General features: G+C 42.8%; 1 protein-coding gene across 8 annotated transcripts in view; it reads left to right on the forward strand.

Moving 5' to 3' along the window:
* CPNE4 (copine 4) overlaps positions 1-25,287 on the forward strand; it is a 346,982-nt gene that overhangs the window by 63,829 nt on the left and 257,866 nt on the right. The window contains exon 2 of one of the 8 annotated variants that reach the window (XM_075921920.1): positions 15,435-15,482. The exons of the other annotated variants lie outside the window; for them this stretch is intronic. The gene's annotated coding sequence lies outside the window, so the exon portion shown is untranslated. The remainder of the gene's footprint in view (positions 1-15,434; positions 15,483-25,287) is intronic. 8 annotated transcript variants of the gene reach the window in all.

The following is a 25,287-nucleotide window of genomic DNA, read 5'->3' on the forward strand; positions in this document are numbered from 1 at the left end:
GTCACCTCCCATGTGAGAGAGAGGTGTACAGGAGTGTATGTTACTTCTCCCCCTGAGTGAGTGGGGGAATGGAGGTGTGTCTGTCTGTCTGCCACGCCTCCCCCCATTTGAACTCTAAAGCCTTAAAGTCAAGAAGAAAAACCAAGAATTCAACTACACAGTATTTCATTTTCACGGGGGCTAAGTCAGCTTGGTGTTAATATGAACATTTGTAAGATTGATTCTTTGGCTGAATAAGTCATTTTATCCATTCAGCATGGGGAACTATGGTCACCCTGGTCAACAGAGTTGCAAAAGAGTGAGTTGTTTTGACTGGTTTACCTGACTCCTCTTAGATCAACAACAACAAAAAGAAAAGAGAAAAATAGCACAGAAAAAGGGACAATGTATTCGGAAGGGCATGACCGCAGAAACCCAAGTCTCACATCTGAGGTGTTGTTCAAATGATATTGCCACTTCTATCAGTTTCAATTACATTCTGATTATCCTTCTCTGGTCAGGACATCTTTCAGGATCAGGATGATGAACTCCTAGTGGTGTCATGGTGGATCCAGAAGTGAGACAGTCGTCATAGCAACTATGATGATGGATCTTGCTTCTTTTCAGTCCCCACCTGTGTCATTAGTTGCTGCCCCTCCCATGCAAGGATCTCCAGCTAAAGAATATTCAAGAAGCAGTGGCAACCTCATCCCATAAAAAATAACCAATCAAAACACATTTCAGCAATTTTGACTATAAACATTTCATCCTATTTCTAGAACTTTCCAGCTCATTGTTATACTGATCTATGACTTGACTTGAGCCTTGAAGTTTTAACCTAAAACATTTAGTTTGTACCATCTTTGCCCCCATATTTTGTCAACTTTCATAAACAGTTTTATGAAAAAGGCCAAATTGGACTTTTCAGCTATCCAAGGTAACAAAAGTCCTGACCGCTGCACAACAGTTCTAAATGGAGACACTAACTCCAATAATAGTCAGGTCACCAGAGTGCAAAGTACTAATAGTAAAAAGCAGCAGATCTCAGCAGATGAGCAGGAGCAACAGAGGAAAGATTAAGACCTTTACAATTGAACAGCATTTTTAATTAAAATATTCACTTTAAAATATTGCAGAGATAAATTATAATCCATCTTGAGCACTAGGAAGATAAGAGCAAGTTTAAATATTTCATTTGCCAGTGTGATTTTTGTCTGAACAAAATTCGGAGAGAAAAAAATCACCGGAAACCATGTGTCTAAGTTTAAAAAATGCTCTCAGATGGCAGTGAATTACTCAAGAACCAAAAACCACAAATGAGTGGAAACATGATGATTTATCTTTAAGCAAACTAAATATGATCTTTCTTTTTCTTCTTATGTCTTTCATCTCCGAGATTGTATAGCAGTGAGCTCTCCTGTGGCTGTTACTGAGCCTTCTTCTGGGCGATAGGCGTCCAGGAATGAAAGGAATTAAGCTCAATGGTTAGAGCCCTGCAAATCTGTGAATAGCCACTTTATATCCATTGGTATCCACATCCGTGGACGTGAATGTGGATATCTGCAGCTCATTTTTGTGATGTGAATACAAATTTTGTATACAGAACCCTGCAAATTTGTGGATATGCGTTTTATATCTGCGGGTATCCCCATCCGCAGATGTCAGTTTGGAAATTCGTGTCTAATTTTTGCAGCTATAGATGTGGATGCAGATATAAATTTTGTATTCATGGAGGGCTGTATCATTGGTTGTAGAATGTAAAAAACTTGATATGATACAAATTTATGAAGGGAGAACCTCCCTAAAGGTAGTTGGTAGATGATTAACCTGTTAAGTGAATCTGTTTGAAATAGGAAGAAGCAGAGGGGAAAAGTCCCAGGAATTTTTCATGTAAAGAATGAAGTTTCCTTTTCTCCTGCATAGATGAGGATCTCCTGAAAAGGAAGAGCAGAGAATTCTACTCTTATTACCAATCCAATCCTTGCAGATATTGATTCCTGCCTTCCCTGCTATGCACACCGCTTCTGGTCAGTGCACCTGTGCAGCTGGGCCAACAGCTACCACAGACCAGAGGGCAAAGTGTTGGGGGGGGGGGGAAGGGGGAGGAGAGAGGAGGGAGAGGAGGTGGGGCCTGGCTCCACACCCCAGAAAGAACAGCACCTCAGGCGGAGGGGTCAGAGCTGAGGGTAGTCTGCCCTTAGTGTCTCCTGAAGTGCATCACTGGCTCTTCCCCCCCCCCCCAGCCCTCAGAGCCCAGCGGAGCAGCACTCATGGCAATCCAAAGGAGCCTGGATTGCCGACCACGGCTGCTGCAGTAACATGCTGCGCCCCTGTGTAAATTCTCCCTCTCCCCCCATTATCAGCCGGCTTGCATATATGGATGTGATCAGAAGAATATGAACAATCCATGTGCCTCTGCCCAAATCACTGTACTTTTTTTTTTCATTCCTTCCCCAGACCATGGAAGAGCTGATCAGTTTCTTTAACCCTCCAAAAGTGTGTGAACAGGAATACTCAGGAATGTTAACTAAATTAATTAAGGGTGTGAATAATTAAGCAAAATCCATTTAAGGCAACTTTACTTCTGAATGAGAGCGTCTACACAGGGATTTGATGTGCTTTAACTAATGTGCCCTAAATTCACATGGTTAATTAATTTGATTTAACTTTCCTGAGTGGCCCAATGTAGATGTACCTGGACTAGAGAGTTTGAAGGATGTTATGACTGGAGAGTGTTGCACAAAAGATGCTGTATGCATGTTAATAGTTAATAGGCAATGTGCTACTAGATGGCATTGAAAAATATGCAGCGTTCACAAATTTTGCAAGCCTAAAGTTGTTTTGTGCACAGTAACTGACCCCCCACATCCAATGCAGCTTTATATACAGAGCTCTCAACAGATACCTGAATAATGCATTCTGGCTGCAGCTTATCTAGAGAGGTCTTATCTGGAGTCTTCCCGAGACAGCAAAAAGTCTCTCTCTTCCAGGCATATTATCAACCCAGTAGTTGAGGAAATGGCAGTGACTTCTTTCCTGCTTAATCCAGAATCTGATTAACAAATCAAACTAGCCATTCCCTTACAACAGCTGCTATTAACAAACAGCTAGGGTGGCTAAACAGCAAGGCTATGTCTACACTGTCAGCTTCTTGTGCAAGAACAGCCATTCTTGCGCAAAAACTTGTCTGCTGTCTACACTGCACACACGTTCTTGCGCAAGTAAATTTACAGTCTAGAGTTTTAAAACAGGGCTTCTTCCGGAAGAGTTATTCCTCTCCCCATGAGGAATAAGCCCTCTTGTGCAAGAGCTCTTCCGCAAATGGGCAGTGTAGACAGACAACTTTAATTTCTTGTGCAAGAAGCCCCTATGGTTAAAATGGCCATCAGAGCTTTCTTGCGCAAGAGAGCATCCACACTGCCATGGATGCTCTTGCGCAAAAGCACATCTCTTGTGCAAAAGCATATGGCAGTGTAGACGCGCTCTTGTGGAAGACTTTTTGCACTTGATCTCTTCCGCAAAACCGTTCTTGCGCAAGAAGCTGCCAGTGTAGAGGTAGCCCAAGTGTGAAAATCTGAGATAGGGTAATAGGTGCCTATATAAGACAAAGACCCAAATAGCTGATCTGTCCCTATAAAATTGGGGCATCTGGTCACCCTAGTAGCAGTCAGTCCTGCAACTGCCTGTTTTAGAGAGTTACAGATAAGCATTCAACAGGCCCTGAGACAGTGGGTCTGACACAGCTGTTTAAAAGACCTAAAGCAGTAACTTGCATTTTATTTCTGCTACCACATCAACAGCAGCAGGACTGGACAGAATGTTGTATCCTCAGACTCTGAAGTAAGAGATTTTAATGCATGTTGAAGATTTCAGGAGCCCCATTGTATGTTACATTTCTTTTGTTATGGTCAGATTTTATGCAATTTAAATGAAGTTGGTCTGAGTCATGGCTTCATAAGCCTATCCTAGTTGGTGATACTAGAATGCCTATGGCAGACTAACAAGGACAAGAAGATATGAAGTGTGGTGAGACTAGCATTTGCAGATGTAATTGCTGATGGAAAGAACATTTGTTGCACAGAATTGGAGTGTGGGGGAGGGGAGGAGGAAAAAGGGAAAATGAAAGCTGAAAGTCCATGTTTGAGGCAATATTTGTATAAGAAACACTGCCAGTTTTTCAAAAGTGACAACTCCCTTAACATCTGGGAAGCCATTAACAGTGTCCATCCTATTTAGAAATGCCCATGGCCCTGGACAGGGTCAAACTCAGAACTGAAGACACCTGAAATATTGTCAAAAAATCTAGTTGAGTCTCACCCTTTTCACCTGGTGCTAAGGTGTCTTACAGTATGGAGAATGTATGTGTTGGGTTTATTCCTGCAATGGCTGAATCTGCTCCTGGATCTTTCTCCCTTGAATTAAGCTGACTTCTGAGGTATCCATCACTGATGTCTCACTTTAATAATGTATTACACAAATGCATCATTAGAACAATAATTCTCTGCTGGTATATAGGAATAATTTTAGTGTAATGCATCATCTAAGCAACAGCTTGTTTTGATGTATTAGTCTGACTTATATTCCTGTTCAGTCATCTGTTGATGTATTTGCTCTAAAGTTTGGATACAGAACTAACTGCTCTGGGTATGGATTCAACATTATTATACAACCAGTGCTTCAACACATGAGCAGCCAGATGTTTGTATAACCTAATCTTTGCACCAGGCAAAAGTATGTATAATTTGCATCCTTACTATGGGACAGAGGATACTTCATACATCAATCATCAGGTTATACTGTGTGGCAAACAAAATTTATGGCTAACAAGCTGACAGGACCGTATAGGAATGCTAGATATTTTCAGAATGATTTAGGAGTTTTGAATACAGGCAGTCCCCGACTCACGCGGATCCGACTTATGTCGGATCCGCACTTACGAACGGGGCTTTTCTCGCCCCGGAGCTCACGGGCGGTGGGTTGCCACCCGTGTCCTCCGGGGCGAGAAAAGCTTCTCCTGGTCTTCCTGGTCTTCTGGGGGGGTCCAGCAAAGCCGCTGGACCCCCCCAGCAGACCAGGGACACCTAAGCAAAGCCGCCGTCTGGGCGGCTTTGCTCCTGTCCCCCTGGTCTGCTGGGGGGGTCCAGAAAAGCCGCTGGATCCCCCCAGCAGGCCAGGGGGACAGGAGCAAAGCCGCCCAGCCGGCAGCTTTGCTCGGGTGTCCCTGGTCTGCTGGGGGGGTCCTGCGGCTTTGCTGGACCCCCCCCCTCCAGCAGACCAGGGAGACAGGAGCAAAGCTGCACAGGCGGCATCCCGCCGCCTGTGCGGCTTTGCTCGGAGGCAAAGGAGCAAAGCCACACGGGCGGCGGGGTCCCTCTGCCTGTACGGCTTTGCTCGGGTCTCCCTGGTGTGCTGGGGGGTGAGGGGGCACAGCTAGTGAGCCCCCCCCCCCCCCCAGCAGACCAGGCTTTTGTTGTGGGACGCCTCGGGTAGAGCAGCTGGGGTGCTGCCGGGTTGGTCCTGTGGGAACCTACCGGGCAGCGCCCCAGCTGTTCTGTCCCAGGCTCCAGATTCAGCAGCTGTTGAAACTGATCAGGCTGATTCCAGGAAGCTGGGGGCAGAGCAACTCTGCCTCTGGCTTCCTGTAGTCAGCCCCTGGTCAGTTTCAGTGGCAGCAGCTGAATCTGGAGCCAGTTCCGACTTACATACAAATTCAACTTAAGAACAAACCTATAGTCCCTATCTTGTACGTAACCCGGGGACTGCCTGTACTTTCCTCAAGAGTCCCTGGAGCTGGTTGCAATGGCTCATAATGTATTTGGAGCAGAAAGACAGATATTTGTCAGCTTTTTGAGACATTCAATTACTTTGAGGTCCTGTTATTGAGACTGCACCTCAAAAATATTGTGAGAAATCACTCTTTTCTATTACTCATTGATGCTGTTTTAGTCTCTTTTTTTAGCATGTTTGTATCAGTCTTAGGTTTGGGCTATATGGAGAAATTTTTTTTTAAAAAGGGGGGCCTGTACTTAGAAAGGAGAAAGACAGTGAGGCCTTGGGCTCAAGACTATTATGAGCTCTACTCCCAGGGCCACCTAACGTTTTGTAAAAGAGAACTTATGTAGGTTCATGTGACCCTTATGTAAACCAAGAGGTTTCATGCATAGCCCAAGCAACTATATGAATTAATGGATTTTAAAGGCACCTATACACTTGAGATCATTACTATTAGAAATATGCACAGGATCAGTGAGCAATTAGAGAAAAAGTTCTAATATGTTTCTGAAGTTCCTATATATTGCAGATACACTTGAACCGCCATACTCTGTGCATTGCTAATCCAGGAACACCCATGATGCTCTATGCACTGCCGCTCCCCCTAGCCCTCAGCTAGGGGCATTTTTCCCCACCGCTCCCATAGCAGCAGGTGGCAATGCCTAAGAGCAGCAGGGAGTTTCCAGCCACATTGGTAAGTGGGAGCAAGGCAGTAGGTGAGAGCCCCACCCTGTCATGCCCAGACCCCACAGCACCTTTCCTGGCCTGGCAAACTCTTTAGTTTGGCATACCCTGCTTCTCAGTTGCCGGATTAAAGAGGTTCAAGTGCACTCTATCATCTGCACTCCATCAGCTGATTGTTGGTGTGTTGGAATTTGTGTGTTGTATTTGTGCTTATAGATTGTGTTAATTACAGATATATAAAACATAATTGTTTGCTAGTGTAAACTTAAAATCCGGGTGTAAATATCTGAATGGGGAATGGATTGCTTGTGTTGTCAGTCAAGTGTGGTTGTTCCAATGAGTTCCTGACAGGTCCTCTACTCCATTGATGATGATGATAAACTTTCAGCTGCGTGCATATGCTGCCCTGTCTAACGCGTTAACCGTGTGCAATTAGTTAACATGACAGCCTCCCGAGAGAGCCCCCAGAGACCACAAATCAGATCAAGATCGAAAGCATCTGAGGGTATGTCTACACTACGACGTTAATTCGAACTAACTTAGTTCGAATTAGTTAATTCGAACTAAGCTAATTCGAATTAACGGATCCAGACTAAAAAACTAGTTCGAATTAGCGTTTTGCTAATTCGAACTAGCATGTCCACATTAAGTGGACCCTGAACCGGGGTTAAAGATGGCCGGAAGGAGTGCCGGCAGGGCATCAGAGGAGGACTTAGAGCGTGGAGATGCTGTCTCAGGCTAGCCGAGGGCTGTGCTTAAAGGGTCCCGACCCCCACCCCGGACAGACAGTTCTCAGGGGTGCCCCGCTTGCAAGCAGTCCTGGCTTGGAGTGCCCGGACTATCCACACTGGGCACATCACACCACTCGGCCATCAGACTGGCTGCACTTGCTGCAGGCTGCCATCTGGGGAGAGGGGGCAATTGGGGGGCTGCAGGAGAGCTTCCACCCCCAGAAGCCTGCAGAGCCAGCCCAGTCCTCCCCATCGGGGGCTCGTACCCCATTCCTCCCTCACCTCCTTCCATTTACCCTTCCCTAGCCCCTCTTTTTAATGTACAAAATAAAGATAATGTGTCTTCCAAAATGGAATCTGTCTTTATTGAACAAAACTGGGAGAGACTGGGAAAAGAAGGTGGGAGAGGGGAAGAGAGAGGCTGGGAGAGGGGAGGGCAACTAAAATGATCAGGGGTTGGGAACAGGTCCCATATGAAGAGAGGCTAAAGAGACTGGGACTTTTCAGCTTAGAAAAGAGGAGACGGAGGGGGAACAGGATAGAGGTCTCTAAAAGCAGGAGTTGGGTGGAGAGGGTGCATACAGAAAAGTTCTTCATTAGTTCCTATAAAGAAGGACTAGAGGACACCAAAGGAAAGGAATGGGTAGCAGGCTTCAAACTAGTAAGAGAAAGTTGTTCTTCACAAAGCAAAGAGTCAACCTGTGGAACTCCTTGCTGCAGGAGGCTGTGAAGGCTAGAACTAGAACAGAGTTTAAAGGGAAGTGAGATCAAGTCATGGAGGTTGGGTCCATGGAGTGCTATTAGCCAGGGGGTAGGAGTGGTGTCCCTGCCCAAGGTTTGTGGAAGGCTGGAGAGGGATGGCACAAGACAAATGGCTTGGTCACTGTCTTAGGTCCATCCCCTCCAGGGTCCCTAGGGTTGGCTGCTGTCAGCAGACAGGCTACTGGGCTAGATGGACCTTTGGTCTGACCCAGGACGGCCATTGTAAGCTCAGGGCTCAGGGTCGGGGGTCTCAGTGGACCCCCTTGATTCTCTTGCACACCTGCTCCTGGGTGGCCAGGCTGGCAGCTCTCCTGCCCTAGCCGGCCACTTTCCTGTGCCTAGTGTGGAGATCGTGGACGAGGTCCACGATGTCTGCACTAGCCCAGGCGGGTGCCCGCCTCTTGCGGTCCTGGGCAAGCTCCCGGGAGCCGCCAGCCTGGTCCTGGGAAGAGGGGGAGGGCATCGGGTGGGTGGCTCGATCCGTGCCAGGTGCAGGGTCTGCTGGCTGGGTGCTGGCAGGCTTGCACCTGGCACGGGCACCGTAGCCAGCCCGTGCTCCTTTAAGGGGTCCGGGACCGGGAGGGGGACAGACGAGTTTCCCTGGTGTTGGCCAGAGTGGCCACCAGGGAAACCTGGGGAGGGCTAGCCTCCCACTAGTTCGAATTAAGGGGCTACACACCCCTTAATTCGAACTAGCTAGTTCGAACTAGGCTTAATCCTCGTGGAATGAGGTTTTCCTAGTTCGAACTAAGCGTTCCGTTAGTTCGAATTAAATTCGAACTAATGGAGCGCTAGTGTAGCGCCTATGAAAGTTAGTTCGAACTAACGTCTGTTAGTTTGAACTAACTTTGTAGTGTAGACATACCCTGAGTGAGTTTATTGCCAAGCGAAGTACAATAATAGTTGTCATCCAACAGACTCGCCACTATGTACACCATGACAATGGACTAACACCCAACTAAATGCTCTGGATTCTGGTGTCCCCCAGTCATGGTCAGCCGATGATCACCCTTTGGGGTGCACTCTTATACACAAGTACAAGCAAGTTCCACATCACTCCTGGTATGTCAGGTTGCCACCCTCTGTTAGTTAGTTGCCATCCCTTACCTCACAGAAGGGGAGTTTCCATTACTATCCATCATGCTGTCAGTTTACACCTTGTCCTGAACCTAGGTCAGTATGTTTGTGATTTGTTGGTACCGAGATGTTTTTTAACAAGGTGTTCTGTTACAACCCCTCTGGAATTTGCTAACAGCCTGTGCCTATTACCTCTTAGGTTTGAGTGTTTCTATAATATCAGCCCTGTTCTTGCCAATTTCTGTGAGCAGGGTCTGCCTCTTGCTCACAGTTTAACTTTGCTTTATATTAACAAAGTCTTGACCATTGCTGTCTAGGCCTCCTACTTGGCCTGTGATATGCGGGCTTATGTTTCAGACTACACCTTGGAGCACTTAGTTTTTATGTTGTACACTGTTCTTGGTTCTAGTGCTACGTAGTTCTGCTGTATATTTGGAGCTCAACCATTGATACTCTGTGTGAGAGGCTGTTTCTAGAGAGTGGGTACATGTTGCAGGCTTCTTTCAATTTAAGAGCCAAATATCTGTTGAACATGAAGCGGAGAATGGCAGTTGTGAGCAGGTGCTGCAGTCTCATTGGCAGGTGTGGTCTAGTTTCACACCTTTATTTTCACTTTAAAAGAGTTATTTGAATTTCTGCACAGAAGTCTTCTTTCTCCAGAGTTTATAAAATGTTCATTTGTATTTTGTATTCAACTGGTTTTTTAAACACATATTTCAAACCAACAGATAAAACTGGCTGTATATCTTTGGTTGGAGTCAGGTAGTGCATTGATGTTTCCCTTCCATATTTATTTTCTTATTCCTGTGTAATATGCCCTTGTCTCTTTTCTATGTCTGCACAACACCTAGCATAATGTAAGTAGTTATCACAACACCACTGTGGTCTGTTTGGATCTCTGTTATCCAAATAGCCATCCTGCTGGAGGCCTGCCATATTCTTTTGCCGTCCTATGCTGTGCGTGGGAGCCTGCTCTGCCCAGGCTGGAACGCCCCCTGCAGCACAGCATGGAAGGTCTGGGTGGAATGGAGCAGCTGCCCATGTGCAGCGTGCTGCAAGCAGAGGGCTGCTGTAGCCAGGCTGGGTTGACGCACCCCCTGCTCACGGCTTACCTGGTTACCCCAGTAAGTATACCAATAAGGCTATACTTACCAGTTAAACCAGTTCTCATTTCATCCTCCCTCTTTCCTCTCAAAAAGAAAAAAAAAAGTGCATTGTATAGCAGTCTTATGAGGAAAATGTCAGGGTTTATTGGGGGGGGGGGGGTAAAATCTAATCAAGGGAAGAACCTCCTGTCCCACTGGCTGCTTGGAAATAATACTGCTTTCTTCGAGGCTTCTTTGCACTACCACAGTGGTGATGGAAAGGGATCTTTGTATCAATGGGGATCAGGCCCGTAATGCTGGGTAAGTATAGGTTTTTCTCTCTTTAGTAAGCATTATTTCTGTGCATCAAATACCTAAAACTCTCCATCTGTGCTTTATACAATGTGCAGCATTAAGAGCTTAAAGCTAAGCAACTTCCTAAGACAGTTCTCACATGTTTCCATTTAAAATATCACACCTGCTCTCCAAAGATGAAACAGGGAAGGATCGTGTGGTGGAACTTGCCCTTGTGTCTTTAATATTAAAACACCATTTTAAAGAACTGAAAACTTGCTGTCAGGTGATACTTTCTATTTTTATACTCGCTTTCAAAGGCCGATGATTTCCTATGAAGCATCTGAGGAGAGGCAGGGGGAAATCACACTGACAGTGATTAGAGGATTGGGGAGAATGTTCAGGACTGCTTTTAAAAATCTAAATTCATGGAGCACTTGCATTATTAGTTCCCTTGATCAAGCCTACTGCAGTGCTTAATTTTTGACCTTTTATTTTTGTTTGTCTTTTAAATGCTGATGAAAGTAGCAGAGGCACAATGTGCAAGGGTGCTATTTGCTTGGAGCCTACAGCCATTGATTGTTCAATGTGAATTTTCACGTTCTGCTCCCCTACCAAGTAGTGGTATGTTTAATGTCACGATCAACAATATCTAGAGCTCTTTTTGTGGAATAATTTGAATGGCTGTCAGCAACGGAGCTTCTGCCAGTAATATGGCACGTTCCCTTATTGGATTTTACATACTTTCTGTTGCATTATTTAGCAACTGCTCAAAACAGCAGAGCTGAATTCTTTTACCCTTTTGTTGTTCGTACCTGCTAACAAAGATTGATGGTGACATTCAGATTGCATAGGAAGAACAAATTTGCTGTATATGTTCATCAGTTCCCTTTAAAAAAAACTGTTTTCAGGACAATCCAATTATGGAAATGTTCCAAAAGGCTCAGAGGTATCTTTCTTTCCCAGCAGTGTTTCTATTACAAAATTGACAACTGTGACACTTTATCTTCCTAGAAATTTAGATAGAGGATAAAATGTTCAAAAAGCATGTAAGGGTCTTTCTTCCTATTTTCAAAAGTGACTTAGTTACTTAAGAGACTAAATCCTGTTGACTTGCAATGTCTTTTGAAAATGGGACTTAGTTGACTAAGTTAAAAAGCTTCAGAGGGGTAACCAAGTTAGTCTTTAAGTGGAAAAACTTAAACAAATATTCTAGTAGCACCTTAAAGACTAACAAAACATGTGGGTGGTGGTATGAGCTTTTGTGGGAAAAACCCACTTCTTCGGATGACTGGAGTATTAAAAGTCCAGATCCAAGAATAAAAAGGGGGTAGGGGAGAGAGAAAAAAGACAGTGAATAGATTTTTCAAGTTACAAGAGGCTAATAAGAACAATTAGCATGATGTGGTATGAGAACTTTGGTAGAAACAATGTTAATTCTTAAAACTTATACATTGACTACTAGAAAAATGCTAGTAATAATATAAACAGCATTAAAAGACCCTCCTCATGTAAATGAGCTTTGCCCCAGGAAAGGTGGATATAAATCTAGTAGCTGATATAAGTGTAATCAATATAAATCAGTTTGGATGTTTACCAAAAAAAATCTAACCCTGTGAAGGACCAGACCAAGTTTTTTTTTTTTTTAACCCTCTTTCCCCTCTCACTCCACCAGCCAAAAGTCTGTTCAGACATCTACCGCCTTTATCTGCTATTTGTGTCCTACAAGTAATGACCAGTTCATATGCATTTATCTCTGTAAAAGATGTTCATATTTCCTAACTAGTTTGAAATATAATGTTCTCCTGCCTTTAGATTTTAATGCATTCCAGTTTCATGAGCTTCTTATTACAGCCTAAAGTCAAACCAACTGTTGCATTGGTTGAAAAGAGAGAGAACAAACTGGTGACTACTATACATTTTGGTAAAAAGGTGAAATCTCATAGTTGCTTCTGTAATATTAAGTACATCTTTAAGCCATGATATAGCAATGACTTAAACACACTTGACATTACATAATGAGAGTAAATCTATTGAACTATTGAACTATTCATATCATATAAAGGTAAGTATATGCATAAGTCTTTGCAGGATCAGTACCTTAGCTACACGTGTGGTTTTCTCTCTTTTAGGTGGAACAATGTATTACGTTCTTATACCTTATTTTGTCATACATCAGATGTCTTAATTTCCTCCCAGTGCCCTTCTTTTATAGCCTTGCAATTGAACCAGCTGGTTCTATGATGAGTCCTTTTGAATTGTCAGCGTGTGTATATTTCCATTTATTCTCTCGGCACTTTGTTCTGAGACCTTCTACCCTTCTGCCAGACTAAATTACCTCTACTATGAAAGCTGTCCGATGTTTGCAATAACACAATCAAGGATTCTCCTGATCCTCCTTGTTTACTGAATTTGTTGCTGTTGCTCATTTTATGATGAGTTTCTTCACTCTTTCAGTAACTGTCACTTGAAATAATCATTTGGATTGCTGCTTGAGTTACAAAGAATCAAAAGAGGTGTAAAAATATTTTTCACGGCATTTGCTTTCCTTTGGAAGCATCTACTTCGCCTATCAATTTCTTTCATGAAATGGTGATTTTATATCCAACTTGGTGTTGATACTTTGCGTTTTGCCATTGTTAACTGTAATGTTAATTGTTATAACAGCTTGATTATAGAACTTAACCAGAGCTAGAATATAATGGCTAAATCATCAGCTACTTTTAGGAAATAGCCTTATGTGGTGGCTAGAGAACAGACTGGATGGATAAGTGCTTGGCTCTGTTCCCAGCCTCTCAAATACTAATTCCTATCAGACCACAAAAGAAAATAATAAATGGAATAGAGGTGGCTAATTAGCTAAACAGTTGAAATGTGTGCTATTGTCTAATGTCCTTTACATGGCATCTTTGAGAAGCATTTGTAATGTTCATATATTACATAAAACTTCAGCCCAGGTGTGAGGTTTTTGTCAGAGCCTGATACCAAACATATATGAAAATTATCTTTATGTATATCTGAGAGAGGCGATAATCAATTAAAAAAGCACAGTGAGGAAAAAATGAACAAATAAATCTCTTAATTTCTCAGTTGTTCTTTGGCTCCTCCAGGTGTTAAAGGGTTCCATCACAATTAAACTCAGTGAATCACTTTCAGATCCTCAGGAAAGAGTTGCAGTGCAATGCATTGTTGTGCTATAATTACAGCGAGAGGTAACAAGAAGTACAACGAGGAAAGATTTTCTTTCTGTGGTTTGTTAGTGATTTCTAATCACTGTACACATTAGCAGTACGCAGTGTCAGTACTAGCCTATTGGCAGCCCCTAAGCAGGAATATTTGTGTCCCACCCACATAACACATTGATAATTTACAGAAGTAGCCCTTGAGCTACACGGGGCCGGAAACCATTGCTTAGTCTGTTTGGGCCTAGTGCCATTGCTGGTAGTACTGGTTATTCTTTGCAGCAGGACTAGAACTCTGGCAGCCCTCCTTTCTGTCTACCTTGGGCCCAGATTCTAGTGTTGCCAACTGTCTAATCACACAAACCCAAACACCCTTGCCCTATCTGCCCTGTCCCCTTCTTGGAGGCGCTGCCTCTGCTCACTTCATCCCCCTCCTTCCATCACTCACTCTCCCCCACTCTCTCTCACTTTCACCTGGCTAAGGCCGGGGTGCTGGCTGAGGTGCAGGCTCCGGCATGGAGGGCAAGGGCTGAGGTCAAAGAGTGTGGAGTGTGAGGAGGGACTCAGGGCTGTGGCAGAGGATAGGAGTGTTAGAGGGGTATGGGTTCTGAGAGGGAGTTTGGGTACAGAAGGAAGCTCAGGGGTGGAGCAAGGGGTTGAGATGCAGGAGGGGGTGCAGGTTTCTCTGCATCTCTGTATCTGGCAGGCTCTGGCTTACCTTGGGTGGCTCCTGGTAGCGACTAGCATGTCTTGCTCGTAGGCTCTGGGGTGGCCACGTGCCAGGGCACATTGTTTCTGCCTGTAGGAACTGTTCCCACAGCTCCCATTGGCCATAGTTCCTGCCTTGCCCCACTGTGCCACTCACTGGACTCTTAGCAGCCTATTATAATCTCCTGGATGACTTTCAATGGATGCCAGGAGATTGAAGCTGATCCCAGGCCAATCTGGAATGACTGACAACCTTACCAGATTCAGCAAGGTACTTAAGCAGCTGCCCAATTAAGCATGTGCTCAGAATTGGGCACTTGCTTAATTAACTTGATAAATCGGGGGCCTTAATGAGCCAGTGTACTAATGGATCATTTCTTCCTACTTCTTACTCAACTACACATGCTCTAAGATACTGTCATTATCATGGAGCCAGGTGATTATATGGTTTACTGTCTATAGTATGCAAGGCCAAAGATCTGATCTAATTGGCTGCTGTATAAAAACACATATGTTTCTGTTTATTTGTTGGTTACAAGTTGTCCTAGTAGAGTTATTTCTAGTGGAGTCACCTTGGACCTGAAGTTCATGGCTATCTTTCCATTGATTTGGATGGACTTTGGACCAGGCTGAGTAGGAAGATTGTGTATATTCATTCAGGATAAATAAATTGTGTTTTAGAAACTAAAATTTATTGGTTGAGTTGCTTCTTGCAAACTAGTAAAAGTTATCAAATCTACACCAGAAGTGAGTGGATTGCTTGTATATTATTTGGAGAGCTTTATTGCATTGAAGCTATAACACAAATCTGTGACCTTTTGTTTTCCAAACATCGTCTCTGTCTTTCTACTAATATGTGAACTTGAACTCCTAATAGTCTAGGAGCTGCTCATAGATTCTGAATGCAAAGCTTCTCGACTGCATTTGAGCTATAAATATATATAAATGGGAAAAGTTACTACGGCAACTTTTAGAGCTTTTAGCCCTAGTGCTAATTTTGATCAACAGGCCTCATTTCACACAGCCTGATTAGTATTCCTCACAGCTACACAGCCTGGACATGTCATTTAGCTCTTTTTGAAACACAGCCTTTGGTGTTTACGAATGCAGAAGCAAACAGCTGCTACCAGCTCCCTCTAATTCTTCTTCTTCACTTCCAGGGTGCCAGTAAAACAAATGGTTCAGAATACAACCCTCAACATATGGTGGTAAGAAACATCAAAACTCTAAATCCATCTGCTTGTCCTTTGGTCTGGAGTATGGGTTTCTAAATATCAAACCCAGTTTGGAAATGCAGAACACATCTGTGAGCACTATTTTATCTCAGTATCTTTTCCGTTCCCTGCCCGCTTGTTAGCTTACATTCAGTGCATCCACTTTGAACTGAACTCCAGGCAGATTATGTATATTTGTCTGCTTGCCTGTGCCAGGATGCTGTAGCCCAGCTAGCTGTAGATACAACTTCCCACTTGATTTTGCCCATGTAGGAGAGCAGGATGAGCCTGAAAGAGCAGAGGACAATATAAAGGTTGGCTTCAGAAAAACATTTTAGACTTATTTCATGGTAACTCTAATTTTGTTCTAATTTTGTGACGCAGTATACACGTAGCTTTGAATTAAGAACAGGATACATCAATACGTGTTTTACTCTGCCTTGCAAGTCATGTTCTGGAATGTTAAATGGTGTCATATTGGCTGCTACCATAGCACACTGTGCAGTGCTCTCTCTCTATCCTCCCCCACCCAATGACTAAACCACATAGAGGTTTAGGAGTTTATTATTGATTTCAAACTATTACATCTCACTCTTTACGCCAAGCCACAAAGGCTCGTGCATTTAGCTTCATAGCTCCCAGTTTCAATCCCTGAAGCTCCAGCTGTTGACCCGGCCAAGTGCTCCATGAAGCTCTAAAAGCATGAGAATCTACTACTTTAAGCATTAGATTGAAGCCAGCAGTAGATACATAAACTTCTTTAGGCTCTGCTGATGCTAGAGAGGGACAAAGACCTAATACCACACTCATTTTACAATGTATTCCAGATAGGTAGTGAGGCCAATGTTTTTTAAACTTGAATGCTTAAACTTAGGTATCTAAATAGATAGTAAGACACCTAAATCATTGGCCTGGTTTTCAGAAGTGAGTTGCAACTGCAGGTCCCATTAATTCCAGTATGGATTTAGGTAGCTAAATTAACTCTAGACTCCCAAGTAACACTATTGCTCAATGCCCTTGTTGCTTTGACACATTGCCTTATCATTTAATTCAATGGGATTACATGAACTGGTGGCAAAAGCACCCAAGTTGGTGAACACTACAGTCTTTACCATTAACATCACTAATCGAACTGCAGAGGTGAGATGTGCAGGTCCTAAATTTGCTAGTTTAGATACAGTTAGAGAATTTGGTTGAAGATTGGTCCTCACTTTGGGTAAAAATGTGAATTGATTCTTCATTTTAACTTAACTACTTTATTAATCTTTAAAGCCAAGATAAAAGGAGCCATTAGTCCAGGGGTGGCCAAAAGGGCCTCTGTGGGCTCGATCTGGCCTGCCAAGCAGGTTGATCTGGCCCATGAAGGCACTGCCGCTCCCCTGCCCCCAGGCCAATCATGGCCTAGGGACCAGGGAGTGTACGGCACTTAGTCAACACTGGCGGTTGACTCTAAGCACCATACACCTGAGGGCAGGGAGCAAGAGACTTTGCATGCTCCCTCCCCTCCCCAGGCTAATCAGGGCTTGGGGGTGAGGGGAGCGCATGAAGTCTCCTCCCTCCCTGCTCCCATCCGGCAGGGCGGGAGGAGACTTTGCATGCTTCCTCACCCAAGTCCTGATTGGCCTGGAGGGCGGGGTGTGGGAAGGAGCTTGCAGTGGTTCTCTTTGGGGGTGGGGTGGGACAAAGACTTCACATGTTCCCCCACCCACAGACCAATCAGGGTCTGTGGGCGGGGAAGCACAGAAGTGTCCTGGCCTCACCACTTACACATGAGACCTGCCTCTTCTGGGGTGGCCTGGAGCCACTTGAAAAATTTCTGAAGTGACTCCTGCTCAAAACTTGCCTACCCCTGCATTAGTCCATAGAAATGGCCACTTCATGATGATATTAAGCAGTGCAGCCATCTAAAAAGATGCATTTTCTCTCCTATGCAGGATACATTTCCCATCAGACTCAATGAGCTGTCCATGCATATCTGAGAGCAGAACTTGACCCAAAGCCAATAATGCATCTTGTTATACAGCATATATTTAAGAATGGATGAGTGTATTAATGTTCAGAATATGAGTACAACCTTATTTACTGTGATCTAAAAGCATCTGAAGACCACTGATTTGCAGTATGGTGGTATGTCTCTCAAAATCCAGTCAGTCGATATTGTCTTTTAAATTAACAACAGTGACTCTAGCTGGATAAAATTAACTACCAAAAAAAAAAAAAGCAGCAATATAATCAATGCCACACGGGGCTTGATTAAAAGCTCATTTAGGCAAATGAAAAGACTACTGTGGAATTCGGCTCATGACTACCGTCAGAAGAGCCTTTGTTTAGAAGGTATATCAACCTCACTTTTTGAGCTTCAGTGTCCAACCAATTCCAGCTGTAGCTGTCAAGTCTGTCTGACCTCTGCATCCAAAATAGTTACAGCACCTTTAAAACTGGAATATACACAATTGCTCCAGTTCTAGAAGCTCCATATACCAGACAGATGAAACTCCACAGAAAAAATATCCACACACAACTGAAGGACAGGTTGAGGTAATCTGATCAGAGTTCACTGCCTCTCCATTGTTGTGTGTGTTACTGTAGCACTTAGTAGTCCGAGTCATAGACGAGGCCCATGTTGTGTTCCGTTGTCTTCAGAACAAGAAGAGCTCTCAATCTAAGTTCTCAATCTAAGCTGTTTGAGTAGAATCTACAAAGGTACTTAGCTGTTGCAACAGTGAGCACCATGGCACCTCACTTAATGCCTAGAAAATCACAGGAACCATACTGGGATCCTGCCAGAGGAGTTAACCATGTAGTCTGTCTAAACCATTAATGGAGAGAGGTAGGCACCAAAGAATGCCATCCATAAACTCCAGCAAAATAGGTATGGAGCTGCCTCAGCAAGCCAGTGAAAGCAGCCAATCAGTGGGATGTGTTTTAAGCCCTGCACTTCTCTTGGACATTAGATACCCAAATCCAGGCTGCAGGGAAGTACCTTTCTCTGCTAGCAATCCACAAATGGCAACTAAGCCACTTTGTGATGAAATGAGTTAGACATCTGTCTTGCTCCATGCAAAATAGCTGGAGGAGGAAGGGTTGCTCACCTTACTTTAGCACAGTAATTGGAGCACTTGGGATGTAGAAGACCTAGGTTCTATTCTCTCCTTTGATTTGAACAGGGATCTCCCACCTCTCAGTGGAATCTCTGGCCCAATAACTAGTTATGCACATGTCTACAGTGGAACAGTCATTGGGCATATCCCAGCCCAGTGCTCTCACCTTTAGGCTAAAAGTTATAAGGTGGGTGCTACTGCCACCTTCCCCTCACATCCTGGGTTTTGAATGGGACATGGGGGGTGGTCTGAATGCTCAGATACTACCTATTAGCTTGGGCTCTGCATGTGAGTGAGGTGGAAGAATATCTATTCTCCCCACACTTAGGAACAGTTCAAGGGCTTAGCTGGGAGGTAGGTGTCCAGACATCTGGAGGGAGGCCACAGTACACATGCCCAGGGTCTGTAACAGAGGTGACTGGGAAACCTTTATCCTAAGAAACTTAAAGTGCTGAATGAATTTAAGAACCTATGGAGTTTAATAAGAGTTTTTGTGGATCTCATGAAGACAAAACAGGGATTTAGGCACCTTAAACACCTTTGTGGATCTGAGCCTAACTGCTTAATCATCCCTGTGAGTGAGTGATTTATCTACAGTGCTCATTAATATATTTCTAAAGAACAAATTGTTTTCTCCTGAACCAGATATTGGGTATTTTCAAAATAATTATTGAGGAGAGGGAAACTTAAACCATACTACAAGATTCTTGTTATTTCCACTGCTTTTCTGCTTTCAGATTTTAACATGCAAAACTGTTATGCTATCAATAAAAATAGATCAAAATATTGTAATCATTTAAAGTGCAAACATTTATAGCATAATACACTTTAATATACTGGTAATTACATCAGTAAGTTGGTTTGCTAGTTGATTTTGACTTTTTTTCTTAGAGGCAGAAATTATGTTGACATAGGAAAAATTATAAAGAATTTCTCCACACCTTCACCTGCATTTTCTCTCTCCTGGGTCCATGTGGTTTATCACTGTCTAATGAGGAAAATCCTTATGAGTGTCCTGGGTTGAAATATTGGTAGCATATCATTGACTAAAGGCACCATTTTAATCTTCATCAGAAGAAATGAAATGGAAAAAATATGACAATGAACAAAAAAATTCAGCATGATATGACCCAAGAGAGGGTACTTTCACATCCCGCTTAGTCCACTTGTCTTTTGTATCAACTGCATCTCTTCCCCTCAAAGGTAGCTGTCCATCAGTGGGGGGAAAAAAAAACCCCATATAAACTTTGAAGGAATAATGAAATACTAACGAAGCAAAGAGAAAAGATTGAGTCGAAAGCAAAAATGAATACTCTAATTTGTTCTGCTCTCGATGCATCTGTATAACTATCAGATTTCATAAGAGACTAACTTCTAAGTGAAGCAGAAGAATAATACTTTTTTTAGCCACATATCATAGGCTCAAAATATATTTTATGAGTCCCCCGTTTCCTGGTAACATGACATCAGTAGAGCAATCCAAACCAGTGATTATATAAAGAGAAGAATATAATGGAACAAAAGAATAAGGCAGCCACTTGATCTTTTTCGTTGATAAATTTAGTACTTGCAATAACTAGAGAAAAGGCTATGGTATTAAAAAGGGAAGTAACTTTATAGTTACTCACCATTGAGAAAAAACAGCCTATGATTGCTGGGGGAGGAGGAATAATACATCTTTTACTCCCAGGATTTTCTTTCTCCCCAGTTTTGAAGTCATCTGTGTTAAAGTTAATTATTAAGAATCACTAACCCATTGCTGCACAAAGGATGACATTTCAGTAGGGATGTAATATGTGTATGATGTGAAATTAACCTGGTTTTCAAACCAATTTAAATGCAGAGGAATAAAAATACCTTGACATCTAGTAGATAAGGTTGTTGCACAACTTCCTGAGGCAGGATGGATAATAAAGAGACACAGACATTTTCAAAGGCACAATCAACAGTTAGCTGGAAAAACTTCACTTCATTTTCAAAGTGGGAGTTAGCTAACTAATTGCTGTTTAGACTCTTGGAAATCTCCCCTGCAGTCTTCTCCCAGCCATAACAGATTAACCATGTGAGGGATAAGATATGAAGAAAAAGTCCTGGAAGTCGATGGCAAAACACCAGTTGACTTCATTATGGCCATGATTTTTGGTGTAATTTTTAGCCATATAATACAAGTTAAACTCTCTAGTCCGGCACTTTCTGCTTCAGCAATATCTGTGGTCCAGCATGAATTTGGTTAACCAGATGTCTGCTTATCATGGATGTGGCCATGTTTCCTGTGGTTCCATAAAATTTGTTTCCAGTCACCATCCCTGGCTCTCTGTGTTCTGTGCTGTTATTTAGCTCTAATTAATCCCAAAGTGTCTTCTAAGAGCCCAGAAAGCAGTGGAAGTGTTGGTTATGCTGATAGACAATATTGGCCTCCCAGGGTCCAGTAAATTCTCTGGTTTGGCACCAGTCAAGTCCCCAGGGTGCCAGATTAGAGAGGTTCAACCTATAGATTTTACTGGCCCCATTGGTTACTTCCAGCTTTAATGTCTTTTGAAAAGTTGCTGAATGTTTTTTGGATTTTTGGTTTTGGTGGCAGTTGTTCCAAGTGTCTGAAGGAGTGTTTATTTGACTCGCTATGTGTACACGACATACTGTCTAGAGATTCTCTTCCCTTCAAAGCAGTGGCTGACAAATGTTGAGCTTGTTTGAATGCGTTAGAGTAGGGGTGACTGTGTGAACTTCTGATCCAACCCTTCCCCCCTTGTTTTTAATCCATAACTGTGATATATTTTTTGCCTAACAGAGTAGCACCCGACAGAATGATACAATCCACATGGCAGAATATACTGGTTAAGTTTATACTATTGCTGGTATATTTGTGATTCAACCGTTTTAGGGTATTTATGCTAATTATAGTTACATGGATAACATTTGAAGGAGAGAATCAAAATTAGACCCAATTAAATAAGTCTGTCCCTACTCCAAATTTTTGGGTTCTGTCCAAACCAAACTCTCTTAAAATGTCATGTACAGTTCACCTTTAAAGGTCATCTATATTAATTTGTTTAGATCTCTATTCACAACAGCATTTAAACATGTGCTGTTCTCAGAGCCTGTCTAAGATGGTTGTAATGACAAATTAAATATAGACCAGCAGATGCTATAAACTTGAACAATGTGTTCTGCCATCTTTTTCAGTCTAGGCTGTAGCACTTTGTGGCATGCTACTTGAGTAAGCGCCTTCTTGAATAGGGAGAGATTTAAGCATATAGTTAAGGCTTTTCTGAACTAGGCACTTAATTACTCATGCTGTCACACATCACAGTCCCCACTCCTCTTAATCATGACTGTGGAATATGTGTGTATCAAATTGTGAGCCCCATTGGATTAAGCACTCCATTTTGGATTATGTACTGAATACAGGTTTTAATTTACCCAAGGCAGTTTATTGCATAGCGTTTCAGGCATCTGCCCCCTCCAGAAAAAGCATTTCACCCCTTTTTAGAAGACTGTCACAGAGAAGCCATCCAGGGAGCAATCAGGGGTTAATCACCATGAATGACTCTTGTCCACTGGCAGGTCCCACAGGGCACGTCTACACAGCAGGGCAAAAGTCGAATTAAGCTACGCAACTTGAGCTATGTCAGTTGTGTAGCTCAAATCGAAATAGCTTATCAGCTTTTGGTTCTGACTACACAGCAGGAAGTCTGAGAGAGAGCACTCTTCATCTGACTTCCCTTACTCCTTGTAAAATGAGAGTTACGGAAGTTGGAGTAAGAAGTCCTCCAGCTTGCCATTATTTCGAAATAATGGCTTGCAGTGTAGACACACTGTTATTTCAGAATGTCAGTTATTCCAAAATAAACCTGCTGTGTAGATCATAGCCATAGTGTTCCCTGTAAGCTGATTGCTTCAGTGGCCACTCAGGAGAGATGCTGGTGCTGCACAAATGATTGGCTGAGCTACTCTCAGCCAGCAACATGTGTTTCTATTGGTGGTGCACCTCTTTACATGCATTGGTGCACATAATACAAAAAATATTCTGCACCTGGATGGAAAAATTAGAGGGAACACTGGTCCCCAGGAAACAATCCATTTTCTATACAGGTGTGGTTAGCCTGAGTGGGGGAAGGCGATTAGAGCTTTCCAGCTTAGCACGTGGCCAAAGGAGATAGAGACCACTTAAGAAGTGGTGCCACTCTGAGCAGTGGGAGGCCAAGAATTGCTACATTTTCAGGGGACAATGGGCAGGGTGGATGTCACCAGGTCTGAAATATTGACCAATCTCAAAAACACAGATGGGGTGAGATCAGACCAGGGGAAGATGCATCTTGGGACGTTTGTTATTTTTCAAAAAGCTGTAACTGTAAAGTGACTTTGAAGAGTAAAATTACTGTGGTTAAGAAGTTCCTTTGCTGAGACTCCATTTCTTGCTTTTCTGTCACATTGGGCTTCTAGATTAATCCCTGAAGAGACAGAGTGCTCACAGGGTAAGAGAGACTCTGAGGGTGCCTTTGTGAGGGACTGAAGATGTCAGACACTGATTTTGGACTCTAGCGTAGCTGAGTGGTGGCACTGCATGATCCAAGGTAGGGCATCAAGCAAGAAGTCTGAGCCTAGGAGGTATGCCCTATAGACACAGAGCTAGAAACAATGGTTAGATTCTATCCAGACCAGGTGACTTAGAAGCACACAGGACCCAGAAAGTTGCAAAAAACTGGGGACTATTCATAGGTTATTGGGTTGTAACTAGAGCTGGGTGAATTTTTTTGGACAAAATGATGTCATTCAAGCTATTTTAATTGACCCAAAACAAGTCATGAATTTGAAACACAAATTAGCCAAATAGTTTCAGTAAAAACAAACACACAAACAACTTCCATAATAATAAAAAAAATAATCACTGGGCCAGGGAAAAGACAGTGTGAATCACTCTTCAATCTAGAGCTTGGGAAATCCAAGTTCATATCTCTGCTTCAATGACTATTCAATTGTTTATAGGAAGTGGAATAACTTCAACAGCAGAGACAGAGGCCTGTCCCATAGCCAAGGTTCCATCCTGCAATGAGAGAACACATTTTACATCTGTTCTCGTTCTCAGACAATAGGGAAAACTGAACCTAGGTCTTCCACAGGCTGGTAAATAATCTCACCACTAAAATAAGGGTTTTAGAGGAAGCCACTGCTGCCATGCAGCCCTTTACAAATGCTTACATAAAATCCAATTTGAATCAAATTAAACATATTTTGTTTGACTTGAAATAGATTTAAAACAATTTACTGACATTTTTCACACTTTTAAAATTTGGTTTGACCCAAACTGAATCTCCCCCTCCCCACCAGGATTTTCAAAAATCAGTTATTTGCCCGTATCTTGTGGTAATAATGACAAGCATAGAAAATAATGATTTGAGCCATTGTAGACGGACAACACGCATGTTGCTCCTTAGTGAGAGAAGCCATTCTGCTTCATCACTTAGACACTTTTCAAAATTTAATTTGCATTCTGTCAAGGTTCTACGTTGGCTTGTCATTGTCGTCTTCTCATTCTGAATGTTGAAAGTTGCTGAACTAATTGTACCTTTTAGATTAATAGAAGCACTGTGGATGGGCTCACATTGTTTTTAATGACTCTTGAGTGAAAGAAGGGCAATTTTAATTTCTTTCAAAAAATACCAACTGTTTGCTTTTATCAAAATTATTCTCTGCAAACATTAACCTCTGAAAATAGGGGTGTTGCCTGAAAGGCAGCGAGGAGCATTTAAAGAGAGCGCAGAAAACATATCGATAATCTAGTAATATTAATCCTGCTCTCTAGCAGAGTGTGAAATTGCTTGTTTACAGTTCTTCTCTGGGGGGGGAGGGGGGGAGCCTGAAGATAGCAAGCCACATATTAGAAGCACCAGATTTGCGAGGTCAAATTATCCTGTGAAGTTCAGACATGACTGAACAATTAAAATGGCCCAATATTCCTTATATATAACCTGGTTCATATTATAATTTTGTTACCACTGCTTCATTATTACAATGCTGCCTACAAAACTTGAGCTGCGATATGGTTGATGATAAATTTTTAAATTGTTTGTATTAAGCTAGTGCCCTTAGACTCCATTCTCAGACACTGAACAAGCTCTTAAGATATGGCCCCCCCTACCCGAAGAGCGTACAATCCATAATGCTGAGACTTTACAATTATATATGCTTATACTCGGCTGCCTATGCCATAAATTTAACACTGACCTGAAGCGAGGAGGATGGGAAGCAGAGAGTGAATATAATTCAGGCTTTATGTGTACTATTGTATCTTCGTAGCAGGGCCTTCTCTTTGTAGGGTTATGTGGAAGTAGTAAAGTGAATGTGTCTTTTGTTAGGTTGGCATGCAGCCAAATGGAGACCTCGCCAAGGATGGCTAAATTCATTTCATTACAATTTTGTGTTAATTTGAACATAGGGATGCTGAGGGCAAGTTCAGAATTGTATCCAATGAGCCCTTCAGTCTGGGGAATGTGATAAAACGTTGTCATAAAGGGAAACAATACAGCTGTCAAAAGAGAGGGTTGAAAGTTGTGAAGTTAAGTTTCACATCTGAATCTTCCTAAGGTTCCGGGTGAGGGTGATGAGTTTCAGTTTGGACCCATCTGTTTTATGTTTGACTGGATTTTCTCTTCCCTGTATGGATTGGACTATTTCCTCCAGCCCTTCCCATCTCCATT

This window comes from Pelodiscus sinensis, chromosome 2, assembly GCF_049634645.1.
Source record: "Pelodiscus sinensis isolate JC-2024 chromosome 2, ASM4963464v1, whole genome shotgun sequence".
In the NCBI taxonomy this organism is placed as follows: Eukaryota; Metazoa; Chordata; order Testudines; family Trionychidae; genus Pelodiscus; species Pelodiscus sinensis.